At 42.2% G+C, this 17374-nt stretch overlaps 1 long non-coding RNA gene across 2 annotated transcripts; it reads left to right on the top strand.

Annotated features, from left to right (window-relative positions):
- The first annotated feature begins 557 nt into the window (after positions 1-557).
- On the top strand, positions 558-5943 carry LOC125139850. Of its 2 annotated transcripts, XR_007138983.1 has the most exons (5): positions 558-886; positions 3721-3771; positions 5142-5225; positions 5544-5632; positions 5723-5943. It is a non-coding gene; the product is annotated as an uncharacterized LOC125139850 (long non-coding RNA). The 2 variants fall into 2 exon arrangements; XR_007138984.1 differs by lacking the exon at positions 3721-3771 and having other exon boundaries at positions 562-886.
- Positions 5944-17374: the final 11431 nt, after the last annotated feature.

Here is a 17374-nt window from a genome sequence, read left to right as displayed (position 1 = left end):
GGTTTCTATGCAACCAAATGGCATTTTTTGAACAGGCATTCACTTTTAATGGGACATGAACACATCCTTAAATTAGATCCTTTCAACAGAATGAAAAAAATGTAAATTATTGAATCACACAAACCTTGAAGTGAATTAATTATTAGAGAGAGAGAGAGAGAGAGAGAGAGAGAGAGAGAGAGAGAGAGAGAGAGAGAGAGAGAGAGATGATTGAAGTGAGTTATACAAGCCTGTATAAAATTCTTTGTTTTGATGAACACACACGTAGATATGTTGAGGAATGTTTGTAACCAAATCATTCATGAGTGGGAAAAAAAGAATGCTATGGAAGTGAATGAGGCTAATGAATGGCTTGGTTACAAACATTATATACCTTTAAAATATCCTTCACCGTCTTCATCAGAACATAGAAATGTATACAGGCTTGTAACATCATGAGGGTGAGAAAATGGACAATTTTCATTTTTGGGTCAACTATCGAATGTGTGCTCATTTTCATGGGAGTCAAGAATATGGCTGTGCTTATGTTTTACCACAGGAAAGAAGAAAGCACCACAGTTTCCTGTTCTGAAGCTGCCAAAAATGAAAACAGCACCAACAGTTATATTGAAACTACAGCTCATCAGACCTCTCAAATGACTACCTTCTTCAGGGAATCATCTTACAGACTAAACCAGCTTTCAACTTGTTTCAGCTTCCCCAATTAGTATTCCTAATTTCACATGGAGACTAAACTTCCAACAGAAATCTTCAGTTCTTTTGAAAAAGGCTAAAGACAGGAACAAGCTTTAGCAGTTGATCAGAGCTCAGGAACAAACTGGACTTAATTCAGGACAATCTGCAATGAGAAGAAACTGGAGACCAGGATGATTTCTGTAATTTTGTGGTAAGTAATGACTGGTGAGTTGAGTTCCGTATTAGACCCCTTATATACACAATAATATGCATGAAGTGAAATAAAACCTCAGCCATTTCTCCTTAGACTCGGTGTATGAATTTGTGTAATTTAATGAACTATTCATGAAATTAATTAAGGAATATTGCTTAAATATAAAAATACTGGTTGGAACAAAGCGTCATGTTGAAATTCATAACGGATATAGATACGTCCATATAAACAGGGAATAAACAATTTGTCTAAATTTATATAATTTTTTTTTTATGCGCCACGTTATACAGGGCGCTATCAAAGAAATCAAAATTAGAATCAGAATTAGAAAGAGCTTTTTTGCCAAGTATGTTTAAACATACGAGGAATTTGTTTTAGTGACAGAAGCTCCACAGTGTAACACAGAATGACATTGACAAGACACGAACACATAATATAGACAGTTTGTATGTACATTTACATCATTTGGCAGACACCCTTATCCAGTGCGATGTACATAAGTGCTTAAATCTCTAGCATTGAATACATTAATGCTGGCTCACTAGGTTACATAAAGATACCATGAGTTTAAAAAAGTTACAATGAAAAAGTGTCAAAGGTTGTTGTTTTTTTTTTAAATGCAAAAGATAGGGAAAGAAGTGCTAGTTGAAGAATTTCCTGAATCAGTAGGTCTTCAACCGCCGCTTGAAAATAGCCAGTGACTCGGCTGTCCGGAACTCTAGGGGAAGTTCATTCCATAACAATTTAAGTAAATAACGTAATAATAGAGTTGTGTGTTTCGTGTATGTCAAGTGTTCATCAGATGGATTGCCTGAGGGAAGAAACTGTTCCTGCGTCTGGTCGTTCTGGTGCTCAGGGCTCTATAGCATCGACCAGACGGCAACAGTTCAAAGAGGGAGTGCGCTGGATGTGAGGGGTCCAGAGTGAGTGCGCTGGATGTGAGGGGTCCAGAGTGATTGTCTTTGTCCAGTGGTGTAGAAGACTGTAGCAGGGAGGAAAAGCATGAGGCAGAGATGGAGGTAGCAGAGATGAGGATGTTGAGATTCTCTTTAAGAGTGATGAGGATGGACAAGATTAGGAACGAGAACATCAGATGGACAGCTCAGGTTGTCTGTTTTGAGGACAAGGTCAGAGAGACTAGATTGAGATGGTTTGGACATTTACAGAGGAGGGAGATGGTTATATTGGTAGAAGGATGTTGGAGATGGAGCTGCCAGTTTAGAGGTCAAGATTAAGGACAAAGAGGAGATATGTGCGAGAGTAGAGGATGCTGAGGATAGAGTTAGGTAGAAACAGATGTATGATTTGATGGCGACCCCTAACGGTGAAGTGAAGTGAAAGGTGCACTAGCTGGCGCTGTTTTTTTTTTTGCTTCTGTAGGAAAGCCAAAATGGTGAGCTACCATAGCCTTAAATATGATATTTATATATATGTTACACAGTATACATTTTTGCGTTAAACTCACTTCGACTAACAGAATGCAAATATCATGTACTTTAAATCCTAACGTTCGTAATCGAGCTTGTCTCGACTTCTTAGGATGTCGTTTATGTGTTTAGTTGTAGTCGAGGCCTCCACAAACGCGGACTTCCCATGACGATGCTAACGAAGTAACTCGGATAAACTTAAGTACAAAACATAAACTTAAACAAGTACTTAAACAAATAACAATATTATTAACTTACCATCAGTTAACTTACCATCTTAAAACTTAAAACGTTTTCAGCTACCAAGTAAAATATGCTCAATTGTTCTGCTAGCCGATAACAGCTGCTAGTTATGCTAACATAGAAATTAGTAATAAATATGAATTGTTTTCTTTCCATTTTTTGTCTTTTTTACATTTTTTTGATTAAACAATTTGATTAGCTGATAAAAACTAATAATATAAAGAACACCAAGTCGACTTTCTAGACATTAAATCGATCTCGAATGTGCTATAAGGTCGAGTACAGGAAGCTGAAAGCATTTTAAAGAAACGTACAAGAAAATAAGTCGATGATGGAGTGCACTAAATGTATTTAATCGAATTAGTGTGTAGAAATTAGAAATATTTCAGATAAATTCTTTCCCATGAACATAAACAAACTAGCAATGTTGAAAAAGGCTAGTTGAGAAAATGATCAGCGTTCTCAGGACATTATTTATGTGTTTAGTTGTAGTCGACAGCTGTTTATTGTTTACAGAGCGATTCGGTTTTCTATTTTAAGACGTGAACAGACCTTACACAGTAATTTGCACATACACGAGTGTTAGCCATCAATAGTTATGAAATATAACTGAAATATTTAATTCGATATTAAAGTTTTATACGTGGATTAGTTTTGCATCATCATGGGAAGGCCTCGTTTGTGGAGGCCTCAAACCAACTCTGATAAACTTAAGTACAAAACAAACTTAAACAAGCACTTAAACAAATAACAATATTATTAACTTGCCATCAGTTAACTTACCATCTTAAAACTTGATGTTTTCAGCTACCAAGTAAAATATGCTCGATTGTTCTATTAGTGTGTAGTATTTAGAAGTATTTTGGATAAATTCTTGCACATGAACATAAACAAATTTGCAATGTTGAAAAACAGCTAGTAAAATGATCAGCGTTCATTACGTGGCTGTAATTCAACTTTTGTTTAATTTATGTGGACTTTAGTCATTTCATACTGAATAAACATTAAAGAATGCATGTGTGTTTAGTGAGCAAGTTCTAAACAAAGGTGACAATTTAGTATTAATTTACATACTTAATTTAGTAAATTAATACAATTTAGTTTATTAACCAATGAGTGACTACTCCTAATACTACTAATGATGATGATGATGGATTTCAGGGGTGTATACAGTGCAAGATTCATTGTTTGTGCTCTGCTTCAGCTGAACAGGTAAATACGCTGCCTTTTTACTCATTACATTCATCATGTAGAGCATTTAGCAGATGTCTTTATCCATGATGATGCACAGAACTGCTTTGTCGTCTCTATCAAAAACTTGCTCACATTCAGGAACTTTTCCCAGGGACTATTCACTGCCAGAGAGAGAGAGAGAGAGAGAGAGAGAGAGAGAGAGAGAGAGAGAGAGAGAGAGACAGACAGACAGACAAAAAGAGACAGAGACAGAGAGAGGGAGAGAGAGAGAAAGAGATGGAGAGAAGGAAAGCGAGACAAAGAGAGGGTTAAGAGCCTTGCTCATGAGCCCAGCAGTGGCAGCTTGGTGGACATGGGATACAAGCTTGCTAACTTCTGATTGGTAAATCCATCAACAAGATCAGGGACTCACCGGTAGTTCGTGTCCTTCTGGGACTCTTAATTTACTCACCTGCACCTTTGAGAGCGTCATGACAGGTAGCATCACTTCCTGTTTCATGAACAGCACCATGCAGGACAGGGAGCACTCCAGAGGGTGGTGCGGTCAGCTGAACGTACCAGCCACACCGAGCTCCCTGACCTGCAGGACATCTACAGCACACAGTGCAGGACCAGGGCCAGGAAGATTGTAAAGGATCTCAGCCATCCTGACAATGGACTCTTTTCTTTGGTGCGTTCAGGGAAACGCTTCTGCTCCTTGAAAGCAAACACAGAGAGAATGAGGAGAAGCTTCTTCCCGCAGGACATTCAGAGTTTAAACCAGGAAACACCCAGGATCTTTTACAGGACCTCTTTCTTTTCTGCACACCTTTTTTGCACTATGACACTAACTCTGGACTTGCGCAGCACAGTGCCACTTTATACACACAGACACTTTAAAGACAGTCATTAAATCCATACGCGTTTATGTATATACATATTTTTCACATATATTTTCATATATTTTATATAGTTTATACCTTTTATTTATCTACCTCCCTTTGGTTTTCTTTTAATCCTTCATTTCATTCCTTTTTATGCTTGAATACCAGACAGACGTAAAAAGCATTGCACTGCATGTCGTACTCTGTATGTATGTGTGTGTGACAAATAAATTGATTTGATTAGGATTTGGTTCAACAAGTGTTTTACTCTAATAATAAATAAAGAACAAAGAATGATGAATCATAAGGAGAGTTTTTTTTACCGTCACCTACAGATGCGAGATCCATCGAGTCCACCATATTTTTCTAGTGACATGACATTCCCACTCGTAATTACAAATTTGATGGAACACTTATGATGGAAAGAGCATTAAAATAGTCTAATTACTGCGTAAAGAGAACATTCAAGCATACAAACGGTTTCATTCTCATGTTTGAATGTAGGAATTTTTCTCTGTTTTATAGCTTCCTGTGCAGTGTGTGGACGACCCGATGGTAGAAAATGCTGTGATCGTCTTTGGAGATCAGGAATTCCTGATGGTGCTGCGAGTAAGATGCCTTCTGTAATGACCGCTCTGTTTAAACCACATTCAGATGCTGTAAGAGACAAATGCTGTACAAAGACAAATTGCATTCTGGGTATTGCACTGCCTTGATGCTTCGGAGATGAGGAAGAGTTAAATTCTAAGAAATTTACTATCAGATGCTACATCCTTTGTTTCCACCATGTTTACTTACGGACACGTCTCTGACTTGGGAACACTGTGCTTACAGACAATCCAGTTTAACCCTCATAATGACAGCGTTTTTTTGTTTGTTTACATTTAACTTGTAAATACGAATGAAATGTTTCCTCTCCCTTTCTAGGAGAGACAGCAACCGAGACGGAGCGAGAGAGTGAATGAGGGCCTCTTGCAGGGGCCAAGGGCTTGGAACCTTCCTATCCTTAGACCAAGGTCCTAACCATTAAGACACCAATGTGAGTCTGTGAACCATAGAATCTGAAGACAATGTTGTACTAATCATCTCTTTGTTCTGTTTTTCAGATGGAAGATAAGGACGAAGGCAACGATGTAGATCTTAAATGTGTTTTAGGGCCCCAACTAAGTATTGAGTGCTGTACATGCTCATACTTTTCAGTTGGCCCAGGTTTCTAAAAATTCTCTCTTTGTATTGGTCTTAAGTAATATTCTAATTTTCTGAGATACTGAATTTGGGATTTTCCTTAGATGTCAGTTATAATCCTCAAAATTAAAAGAAATAAACATCTGAAATATATCAGTCTGTGTGTAATGAATGAATATAAAATACCGTATTTTATGCACTATAAAGCGCACCGAAGTATAAGGCGCAGTCTCAATTACGGGGTCTATTTCTGTACTTACCCCATGCATTAGATTAGATTAGAATCAACTTTATTGTCATTGTGCAAGGTACCTGTACGGAGCCAATGAAATGCAGTTAGCATCTAACCAGAAGTGCATAGATGGCTTATTTACAAGTGGCAGTGTAATAAATAAGGGTATGAGGTTATACAGAAGGTGTAGTAATATGTAACATATAACTGAATAAGGGTATACTGACACTGAATAGTGTGGTTACTATACAAGTATGATACAGTATGAAGTGGTATGACAGATATAGCTGTACAAAAGAAATGTCCTTATGAATATATACAGTCAGGTCCATAAATACTGAGACATCAACACAATTCTAACATTGCTGGCTCTACACACCACCACAGTGGATTTGTCACGGTTAGACAAAGGCGAGTGAGGATCCAAATGCTTTGAACATATTTAATCAAAAAATCAAGAAACAGGCAGGCAGGCAACACAAGGCAGAACACAAAGCAAAACAGGGACCAGGAACAGAGACAAACATACAACATACCACAATGACTAACACCAGGGAAGTGGACAGAGAGTAGATATAGCAAACAGGAACCAATCACAAAGTGGAGACAATCAGTGACAAAGACAACACACCTGGAGGAAAGCCTGAGTTGAATTAGTGTCCATGGTAACAAATGAGTGGGCAGAGCAAACAATTAACAGCAGGGGCAAGACAGCAGACAGAAACAGGGCAAACACAGACAGACAGATTACAGGAAAAACCCTCCCCCCCACGAGCGGCACCCCGGGTGGTGCTGCAGACGGAGACAGAGCCCCGAGCAGAGCTGGAAGCCAGGGTGGTGCCACCGGTCGAGCCAGAGACCAAAGCGGAGTTGGCGGCCAGGGTGGTGCTGGAGGTGCTCTGGACCTATAGATGAGGACAGGAGAGAGCGAGGCCGACAGTCAATGAAGCAGAACTAGAGACAGACAGGGCAGATAGGCTGATTAGTTCGGATATAGTCAGTTTGGGCCAGGCAGAGAGTTCAGGACTATCCCTCTTGGACTGGACAGTGGGTCTATGGAGCTTGGGCGCAACCATATTAGCTGGGCTACACGACCCAGAACATTCCAGAAGTTCCAAGACAGGCTCAAGATTTAGGACAGCAGATTCCGAAGGTTCAGGTTTGGCTAGCTTGGTCGGAATAAAGAGCTCCAAAGACCCGGTCGGCCCGGCTGCCCATGGTTCACGAGGACCCGCCCAGGTGCAACGCTAAGTTGACAAAGTCTGGCAACGACCCCATTTTTCGGCCAGCCGGCATTAAATAACGCACCTTGTTCTCCAGTCCATGTCTGAAGTTGTCTTTAGACAGCAGACAGAAACAGGGCAAACACAGACAGACTCATTACAGGGTTGAAATGAAACGAACAAGTTGTGCTTTAACTGCAGACTGTCAGCTTTAATTTGAGGGCATTTAATCCAAATCAGGTGAACGGTGTAGGAATTACAAGTTTGCATGTGCTTCACACTTGTTAAGGGACCAAAAGTAATGGGCCAGAATAATAATCATAAATCAAACTTTCACTTTTTTAATACTTGGTTGCAAATCATTTACAGTCAATTACAGCCTGAAGTCTGGAACGCATAGACCTCACCAGAAGCTGGGTTTCATCCCTGGTGATGCTCTGCCAGGCCTCTACTGCAACTGTTCAGTTCCTGCTTGTTCTTGGGGCATTTTCCCTTCAGTTTTGTCTTCAGCAAGTGAAATGCATGCTCACTTGGATTCAGGTTAGGTGATTGACTTGGCCATTGCATAACATTCCACTTTTTTCCCTTAAAAAACTCTGGTTGCTTTTGCAGTATGCTTTGGGTCATTGTCCATCTGCACTGTGAAGCGCCGTCCAATGAGTTCCAGTCAGCAGTCACATCATCAATAAATACAAGAGAACCAGTTCCATTGGCAGCCATACATGCCCACGCCATGACACTACCACCACCATGCTTCACTGATGAGGTGGTATACTTAGGATCATGAGCAGTTCCTTTCCTTCTTCATACTCTTCTCTTCCCATCACTCTGGTACAAGTTGATCTTGGTCTCATCTGTCCATAGGATGTTGTTCCAAAACTGTGGATGCTTTTTAGATGTTTGCTTTTGAGGCTCACCAATGGTTTACATCTTGTGGTGAACCCTCTGTATTCACGCTGGTGAAGTCTTCTCGAGTGTTGACTTTGACACACATACACCTACCTCCTGGAGAGTGTTCTTGATCTGGCCAACTGTTGTGAAGGGTGTTTTCTTCACCAGGGAAAGAATTCTTCGGTCATCCACCACAGGTGTTTTCCGTGGTCTTCCGGGTCTTTTGGTGTTGCTGAGCTCACCGGTGCATTCCTTCTTTTTAAGAATGTTCCATACAGTTGTTTTGGCCACGCCTAATGTTTTTGCTATCTCTCTGATGGGTTTGTTTTGTTTTTTCAGCCTAATGATGGCTTGCTTCACTGTTAGTGACAGCTCTTTGGATCTCATCTTGGAGAGTTGACAGCAACAGATTCCAAATGCAAATAGAACACTTGAAATGAACTCAGGACCTTTTATCTGCTCATTGTAATTGGTATAATGAGGGAATAACACACACCTGGACATGGAACAGCTGAGAAGCCAATTGGCCCATTACTTTTGGTCCCTTAACAAGTGGGAGACACATATGCAAACTGTTGTAATTCCTACACCATTCACCTGATCTGGATGTAATGCCCTCAATGCCCTCAAATTAAAGATGCGTTACCAGCTAATATGGGGTGGCTAACCCAGGCTCTTTTAAATAAATATCTAACAATATTAAGCCCTATCAATTCGTCTCATCTTTACCTTGAGTGTGGGTTCTATTTATAATTAAATATATCAACAGGTACCGAGAAAAATGAAACACACTAAATACAGACACAACACAATTTAAACAATATGAACAGTTTACTAAATGTGTGGTCAGATAAAATATTGTGCAGATTGCTTTCAAAAAATCAAGGTCAAGTTTAAATGAAAAATAAATCAATATCAAATTATTACTCAAACTTGTCAGAAAATAAATAATAAAAGCCGGCAAAAGTAAATAAAAACTGCACTCAGTCTACCAGTTGCAGGCCTGTACGTAGCTGGGGTTCGTAGAAACCAAAACAAAATGGCTACTTCACCACGAGGGCAACAAACGGAAAATAGTACCTTGATGAAGATGGTTTGTACTCCTTACACACGTCAGAAAGAAAAAGGGCACTGAAGAACACAGACAGAGCTTAGATGCTTCACGGGATACTCCTTCACCACATGAAGTCCTTGCTAGTTATCCGCCAGTCCGTTAGCCAAGTTCGTGCACATGGCGCAGTAATCCACCACTTAAATATCCGTTCGTCAGAGGCGAGGTCAACGTCTTTCCGATGTCTTTACCTACCTAAGAAACTATCGCTTCTAAATGTTCGGGTTGAACACCTAATTAGCTTCGTTACACTAATTAAAGAACAGATCGTACATCGTTTAAGTGCAGCAGCAGCTCCATTGTCTCATTCTCCCTCCTTTTTTCTCTCTCGTTTTTTCTCCCCCATCTCACCGATCATCATGTGACACAAACTTAATAAAACTTAAACAAAATACAAGTTCTTTTTAAATAATTTTTACCAGCATATGTATATTATTTAAAAAAAAACACACACAATTAACAAATAATTAATTATTTTTAAATTACGGTTATCTTATACAGGTATCATGTGACTCATTACTGGCCAATGAATTTTAACTTACACAACATTCAATTGGACAACTATTTATATGGAACATAAACAATTGGTTTTTGCATAAATGCATAAATCTAAAACAAACACAGAATAAATATGGAAGGACATACAGTAGTGTAATGTTAGTTTTTTGGTGGTGCAAGGATGCATGATTTTAAAGTGGTGCAAAATAGTGCAAAACACAGAAGAATAAGGCGCACCGTATTATAAGGCGCATGCTAAAACATACGGTCTACAAAAAAGGTAACGGAAGCAAAACAGTGAGTTTAGTTGAACTTTATTCTACTATTTAACAATACACACACATTATTGTTTTAATCAATCTTCTCCCACAAATCCATCAAAGTCCTCATCTACTGTGTCTTCTTAACTTGCCGCAGTTCATTTTCTTACTTCCTCCACTTCCGAACCATAGATTCATTGATGTTGAATTATTTCGCAGCTGCTCTATTCCCATTTACAACCGTGTAACTGATAGCCTGTAGTTTGAATTGTGCCTCGTAAGCATGTCTCTTCACTGTTGTCATTTTCAGGGGTCCATAGGATGCTTTCACATCTACAGTTCGGTTCATTTGGTCCGGACCAAAAGCAAAAAATGATACATTGTAGCTTTTTATCAGTTTTGGTTCCTTTTCACACCACACCGATCGTTCTGTTCCGCACCAGTTGAAACGAACCCAAATGCAGTCATGCGATAACATCCACATCCCTCATTGGCCACATGTATTTCCTAAACTGCTTCTCGATTGGTCAGAATAAACGTGCGGGAAATTTCAACGAAACTCCGGAAGTAAACAAAAAGAGGAAAATACAGCATACAGTACACCATGGAGAGACGACTGCGTGCTGCAAATATGTTCGTGGTTGTAATCTACTACATCGCTTGTATACAGCATTCTATGCAAAGTCTTAATTTTCAGAATGAAGCGCGGATGCGGCTTGAAAATATCATTTTAATGCACTGCAAATGGCAAAGACGCATCGCAAGACACTTCAGGAGGCGGCGAGTATTACTTTTGCGAAACTGTGACATGCCAATCTTCCGAAAATATTGCACAATACTTTTTGCAGTTAGGTCTATTCGATCTCGGATCGTGTTCTCACCACAAACGAACCGTACCAGAATTCGTTTGAAAGCGTACCGAGACCTCCTTGAAGAGGACCGTACATACTGTTATTCAGTACCAACACATCCCCGCATACTCCACACTCTATTGCCATCTAGTGGACAAAACACACACATCATATTATAACAGTAACCTGATTATATCACAAAGACAACATTTGATTGTCTAAGGGTGCTTTCACACCTGCCTTGTTTAGTTCGGTTGAATCGTACCAGAGTTCGATTGCTCGTTTGGTGCGGTTCGTTTGGGCAGGTGAGAATGCAGCAATCGAACTCTGGTGCGCACCAAAAGCGGACCAAACAAGCGTACCGAGACCTCCTTGAAGAGGTGGTCTCGGTACGCTTTCAAACAAACTCTGGTACGGTTCGTTTGTGGTGAGAACACGATCCGACATTGAATAGACCTAACTGCAAAAAGTATTGCGCATTTTGGACTAAACCAGCTGCCGTAGTGGGTCGTTGGCAATATTTTCGGAAGATGAGCATGTCACAGTTTCGCAAAAGTAACGCTCGCCGCCTCCTGAAGTGTCTTGCGACGCGTCTTTGCCATTTGCAGTGCATTAAAATGATATTTTCAAGCCGCATCCGCGCTTCATTCTGAAAATTAAGACTTTGCACAGAATGCTGTATACAAGCGATGTAGTAGATTACAACCACAAACATTATTGCAGCTGTATTTGCCTGTATTTTTCTCTTTTTGTTTAAGAGTTTGAGTTTCGCTCAAAGACATGTGGCCAATGAGTGATGTGGATGTTATCACATGACTGCATTTTGGTTCGTTCAACTGGTGCGGAACAGTACGATCGGTGTGGTGTGAAAAGGAACGAAAAGTCCTGTGCTGCAGGAGAAATAAATGAACACGACCTGCAGGCTATCTGTAATTTGCCATTGTGGTTATGTAGGATTGGTTATGTGCAAAAGTAAATTTGTGGGTTTGAATACAAGAAACAAGACTTTGATTTCTTTTTTCATATGGAAATGTGTGTTTGCATCTGCAGGGGGTAATTTTGATGAGCAATAGTGGGATGAACAGATTTATGCTGTGGATAGATTCGTTCTGCTTTCATGTCTAACTCTTCTCCTCATGGCACAGAGAAAATGTCTGTTTTGTCAGAGACTATCAAACAGTATCGATCAAGCTTGTGTCTGCCCTCCCGTGTGTGCACACACACACACACACACACACACGCAGTCACACACACACTCTTACACACACACACACACACACTCACCCAGCACACGTCTCACTCAGTGTTTAAGGTTCGATCATATACATTATATATGTGTGTGTATGTATATGTTCACAGAGGATAATTAAATTTAAACCCTTCTATGTTGAACAGAAAATTCAAAGATCTGTGAAGAATTTTCATTAACCTCCAGACTTCAGCTTTTCCATCACACAGAAACCTGGTGCTCCTGTTTATTGCCTTCCAATCTCAGAGATTGCTCAGGAGAGAAATTAAGTTTTCTATATGTGAAATTGGGATTGACCCGTTTAATAAAATGGATTCTTCTGTCTTGAATGATGGACAATTAGGAAGCATCAGTAAGTGGTTGCTGCAGAGGTTTGGAGAATTGAACAGGGGGCATACAGTAGAAGCCTTTATTGTTGCCACATATTCATTACAACATAGTGGAATTCTTTTCGTCACATACCAGAGTGCAGGGGCAGATATGATTGAATAGACCTAACTGCAAAAATTATTGTATAGTGGGTCGTTGGCAATATTTTCGGAAGATGAGCATGTCACAGTTTTTTCATTAACACACATAACTGATACATGATTATAACTGACATCTAAGGAAAATCCCAAATTCAGTATCTCAGAAAATTAGAATATTACTTAAGACCAGCTCGGAGAAAGAGGGGCGCGTGGGGAGGGGGAGGCGGGGGGACGGAGGGACGGGGTGGGGGAGTAGAGGAGGGGGGGTGGAGGAGGGGAGATGGGGAGGGGGGGGTGGGGGAGGGGGGAAGGGGGGGGAGGGAGGGAGAGGGAGGGGTAAAAGCGGCTAGGCGTGAAGGAGGGAGGGCGGGGGGAGGGGGGGGAGGGGAGGGGGTAGAGGGGGGAGAGAGAGGGGGGGGGGAAGGGGGGAAGGAGGGATGGGGAGGAGGGAGGGGGAGGGGGAAGGAAGAGGGGGGAAGGGAGGAGAGGGAGGAAAAGGGAGAAGAGGGGAGGGGGGGGGGTAGAAAGAAAGGGGAGGGGGGGGAGGAAGGGGGGACGGGGGAAGAAGGGGAAAGGGGAGGGGAGTGTGGGGGGGGGGTTGAGAAGAAGGAGGGGGGGGGAGAGAGGCCGGGGAGGAGGAGGGGAGGGGGGGGGTGAGGGAGGAGGGAGAGGGGGGAAACGGAGGTGATGGGGAGGGGGGAAAAACGGAGGGGAAAGGAGAGGGGAGGGAGGGGGGGGGAGGGTGGATGAGAGGGGGGATCGAGGGCGGGAAACCAGGGAAGGGAGGGGGAGGGGGCGGGAAGAAAAGACGGGAACAAGGAGGAGGAAGTGGAAGGAAGGAGGAAACAGCGGGGAGGAGAAAACAAAAGGAGGGAGGCAGCGGAGCGGAGTGAGGAAAGGGCGGAAGAAGGGAACCGCGGCCGCACGCAGAAAAGCATAAAGGCCAAGACGAAGGTGCAACAATACCAGAAGAATGCCAATTGTCTTTGTACAGCAGCGAAGTGTGAGAGCGAAAGAAGAGGGAGGGTTGGGGGAAAAAGAACTGACGGGGCGCGGGGGGAAGGAGAAAGAACGAAGGAAAGGACATGAAGGAAATGGGTAAGTTGAAGCAAAGAAGGAGCGATAAGATAAAAGAGGTGTTGGAAATACAATCGGGTCGAGTCCAAAACACACCCAAAACTGCAACAGGAAGCTTAATTGATTTAATTTTATAAAACATGGAGAAAAATTGCCACATTCAAACATGAGATGAAACCTTGTATGCATGAATGTTCTCTTATTTGTGATCCAATTTATAAGTAACTGAGAGCGGGTAGCTGTTTTGTTTACAGCTCAGCTTAAATGAGTTTAATATAACAAGAATAGCCTAGAATCCATTTATAACCATAGGGGGAAGGAAAAAAAAAAAAAAGGAGAAAGGACAAAGGACAAGTGAGACCACGATGACGGCGGGCGTGGAAGGGGGTGGGGGGGGGGGGCGGGGGGGGGGGGCTCGGGGGTGGGTGCGGTGGACTGGTGGGCCGGGCTGGGGGAAGGAGAAAGGGAAAGAGGGAAGGGGGAATAGCGGGGCCAAAAAACCAGTGATTAAGAGGAAGGAATGAACTAAAGGGGGAAGGGGAAGAGGGGGGCAGACGGGGGAGGGGGGAAGGGGGGGGACCAAAGCTCCTGGGGGGCGGCGAGGGCTGAGGGGGAAAGGGCAGAATCTTCGCACCGAGAAATGACGCGTAGGGATCCTGGAAAACAGAAGAGGGCCGCTCCTTACTCTGCCCCCCTCTACCACCCCTCAGTTCTACTCTCCTCCCGCCCTTTTCTCATGCCGTTGGAACGTCCGATGGATCCGGATCCCGAGTGGTTGGATAAAGATCTGTTAGGTGACGGGTTTGGTTTTAAAAAAAAATAAAAAAAAAAAAAAAAACTCACCTTATGATCATTCTTTGTTCTTTATTTACTATTAGAGTAAAACACTTGCTGAATCAAATCCTAATCAAATCAAATTTTATTTGTCACACACACATAGATACAGAGTACGACATGCAGTGAGATGCTTTTTACGTCTGTTCAGTATTCAAGCATAAAATGGAACAGAATGAAGGATAAAAATAAAACCAAAAGGAGGTAGATAGATAAAAAGTATAAACTATCGAAAATATATGAAAATATATGTGAAAAATACATAAATGCGTATGGTTTCAATGACTGTCTTTAAAGTGTCTATGTGCAGTATGGTGTGTATAAAGTGGCACTGTGTGGTATGGTGTGTATAAAGTGGCACTGTGTGGTATGGTGTGTATAAAGTGGCAGTGTGTGGTATGGTGTGTACAAAGTGGCACTGTGTGGTATGGTGTGTATAAAGTGGCAGTGTGTGGTATGGTGTGTATAAAGTGGCACTGTGTGGTATGGTGTGTATAAAGTGGCACTGTGTGGTATGGTGTGTATAAAGTGGCAGTGTGTGGTATGGTGTGTATAAAGTGGCACTGTGTGGTATGGTGTGTATAAAGTGGCAGTGTGTGGTATGGTGTGTATAAAGTGGCACTGTGTGGTATGGTGTGTATAAAGTGGCACTGTGTGGTATGGTGTGTATAAAGTGGCACTGTGTGGTATGGTGTGTATAAAGTGGCACTGTGTGGTATGGTGTGTATAAAGTGGCACTGTGTGGTATGGTGTGTATAAAGTGGCACTGTGTGGTATGGAGTGTATAAAGTGGCAGTGTGTGGTATGGTGTGTACAAAGTGGCACTGTGTGGTATGGTGTGTATAAAGTGGCACTGTGTGGTATGGTGTGTATAAAGTGGCACTGTGTGGTATGGTGTGTATAAAGTGGCACTGTGTGGTATGGTGTGTATAAAGTGGCACTGTGTGGTATGGTGTGTATAAAGTGGCAGTGTGTGGTATGGTGTGTACAAAGTGGCACTGTGTGGTATGGTGTGTATAAAGTGGCACTGTGTGGTATGGTGTGTATAAAGTGGCACTGTGTGGTATGGTGTGTATAAAGTGGCACTGTGTGGTATGGTGTGTATCAAGTGGCACTGTGTGGTATGGTGTGTATAAATTGGCACTGTGTGGTACGGTGTGTATAAAGTGGCACTGTGTGGTATGGTGTGTATCAAGTGGCACTGTGTGGTATGGTGTGTATAAAGTGGCACTGTGTGGTATGGTGTGTATAAAGTGGCACTGTGTGGTATGGTGTGTATAAAGTGGCACTGTGTGGTATGGTGTGTATAAAGTGGCAGTGTGTTGTATGGTGTGTATAAAGTGGCACTGTGTGGTATGGTGTGTATAAAGTGGCAGTGTGTTGTATGGTGTGTATAAAGTGGCACTGTATGGTATGGTGTGTATAAAGTGGCACTGTGCTGCGCAAGTCCAGAGTTAGTGTCATAGTGCAAGTGAAGATGGAGAGAGGGGTCCAGTTAAAGATCCTGGCTGTTTCTCTCACCCTCTGGAGGACTTGCCTGTCCTGCATGGTGCTGTTCCCGAAACAGGAAGTGATGCTACCCGTCATGACGCTCTCAAAGGTGCAGGTGAGGAAATTAAGAGAATCCCAGAAGGACACGAACTACCGGTGAGTCCCTGATCTTGTTGATGGATTTACCAATCAGAAGGTAGCAGGCTTGTATCCCATGTCCACCAAGCTGCTACTGCTGGGCTCATGAGCAAGGCTCTTAACAGGCTAGGGCTCTGTACTCTCGTATCTACCTTGAGAGGAGAGAGAGAGATGTATAGCGGACATCGCTCATCGATTGTCGAGAGAAGAGCTATAGAGAGAGAGAGAGAGAGAGAGAGAGCGAGGAGATGAGAGAGATAGCGCAGTATGCACTGACAAGAGAGGAGGGTAGGCGAGGGGATAGAGAGCGCGGGGAGAGAGAGAGCAGAGAGAGAGCGAGAGCGAGGAAGCTCTAGCGATCAGGGTGCCTCTCTGAGTCATCTCTCTCTCCTCGTCTCTCTCTCCCCCCTGTCTCTCTCTCTCTCTCTCTCTCTCTCTCTCTCTCTCTCTCTCTCTCTCTCCTTTCCCAGTCTCTCTCTCTCTCTCTCTCTCTCTCTCTCTCTCTCTCTCTCTCTCATGGGGCAGTGGGGGTTAACGTTTTAATCTCCAAGTTAAACCCTGATGTTTTAAAGACTTGTCCTTTTTGCACAGAAACAGAAACTGTTTTTCACTGTTTTTTACATTGCAAAAGACTTAACCCTCTGTTTGAGCTGCTGAAAGCACTTTTTATCTCTTTTAGTGAAACATGGTCCCAGGTAGGTTTTATCTTTGGGGCTGGGTATAAAAAAAGAGAAAAACAGAAATGGGAACTGATCAATTTTATTGTTGGAGAGGCAAAAATGGCCATCTATATGAGTCGAAAAAACAAAATAGAGAAGACAGGATTGATCAGTCCCACTTCTGTTTTTAAGGCTCTAGTGAAAGCTAGAGTCAAAATTGATTTTAATTTTTTTAAAGCAATGAATGATTTGAGCGCTTTTATGTTGAAATGGTGTTATGCAAATGTTATCTGTTTTATTGATGATGATGAGCTAATTTTTAACACCCTTTTACACTAAACATCTTTTTAAAAAAAAGTGCTGCTAGTTTTTAACATTGTATCGTAAATTATTGCTAATTTAATAAAGCTGAGTTAAAAATCAAAAAAAAAATCTCTCTCTCTCTCTCTCTCTCCTTTCCCAGTCTCTCTCTCTCTCTCTCTCTCGCTCACAACCCTCCTCTCCGTGCCCAGGCTGCCTCGCGATCCCTCCCCAGCTCCCTCCCTCTCTCGCTCGCGTCCGCGCTCTTTCCCCCCCCCTCTCCTTTCCC

This window comes from Tachysurus fulvidraco, chromosome 21, assembly GCF_022655615.1.
Source record: "Tachysurus fulvidraco isolate hzauxx_2018 chromosome 21, HZAU_PFXX_2.0, whole genome shotgun sequence".
NCBI classification, from domain to species: domain Eukaryota; kingdom Metazoa; phylum Chordata; class Actinopteri; order Siluriformes; family Bagridae; genus Tachysurus; species Tachysurus fulvidraco.
This window is presented reverse-complemented; position numbering and strand designations above follow the sequence as displayed.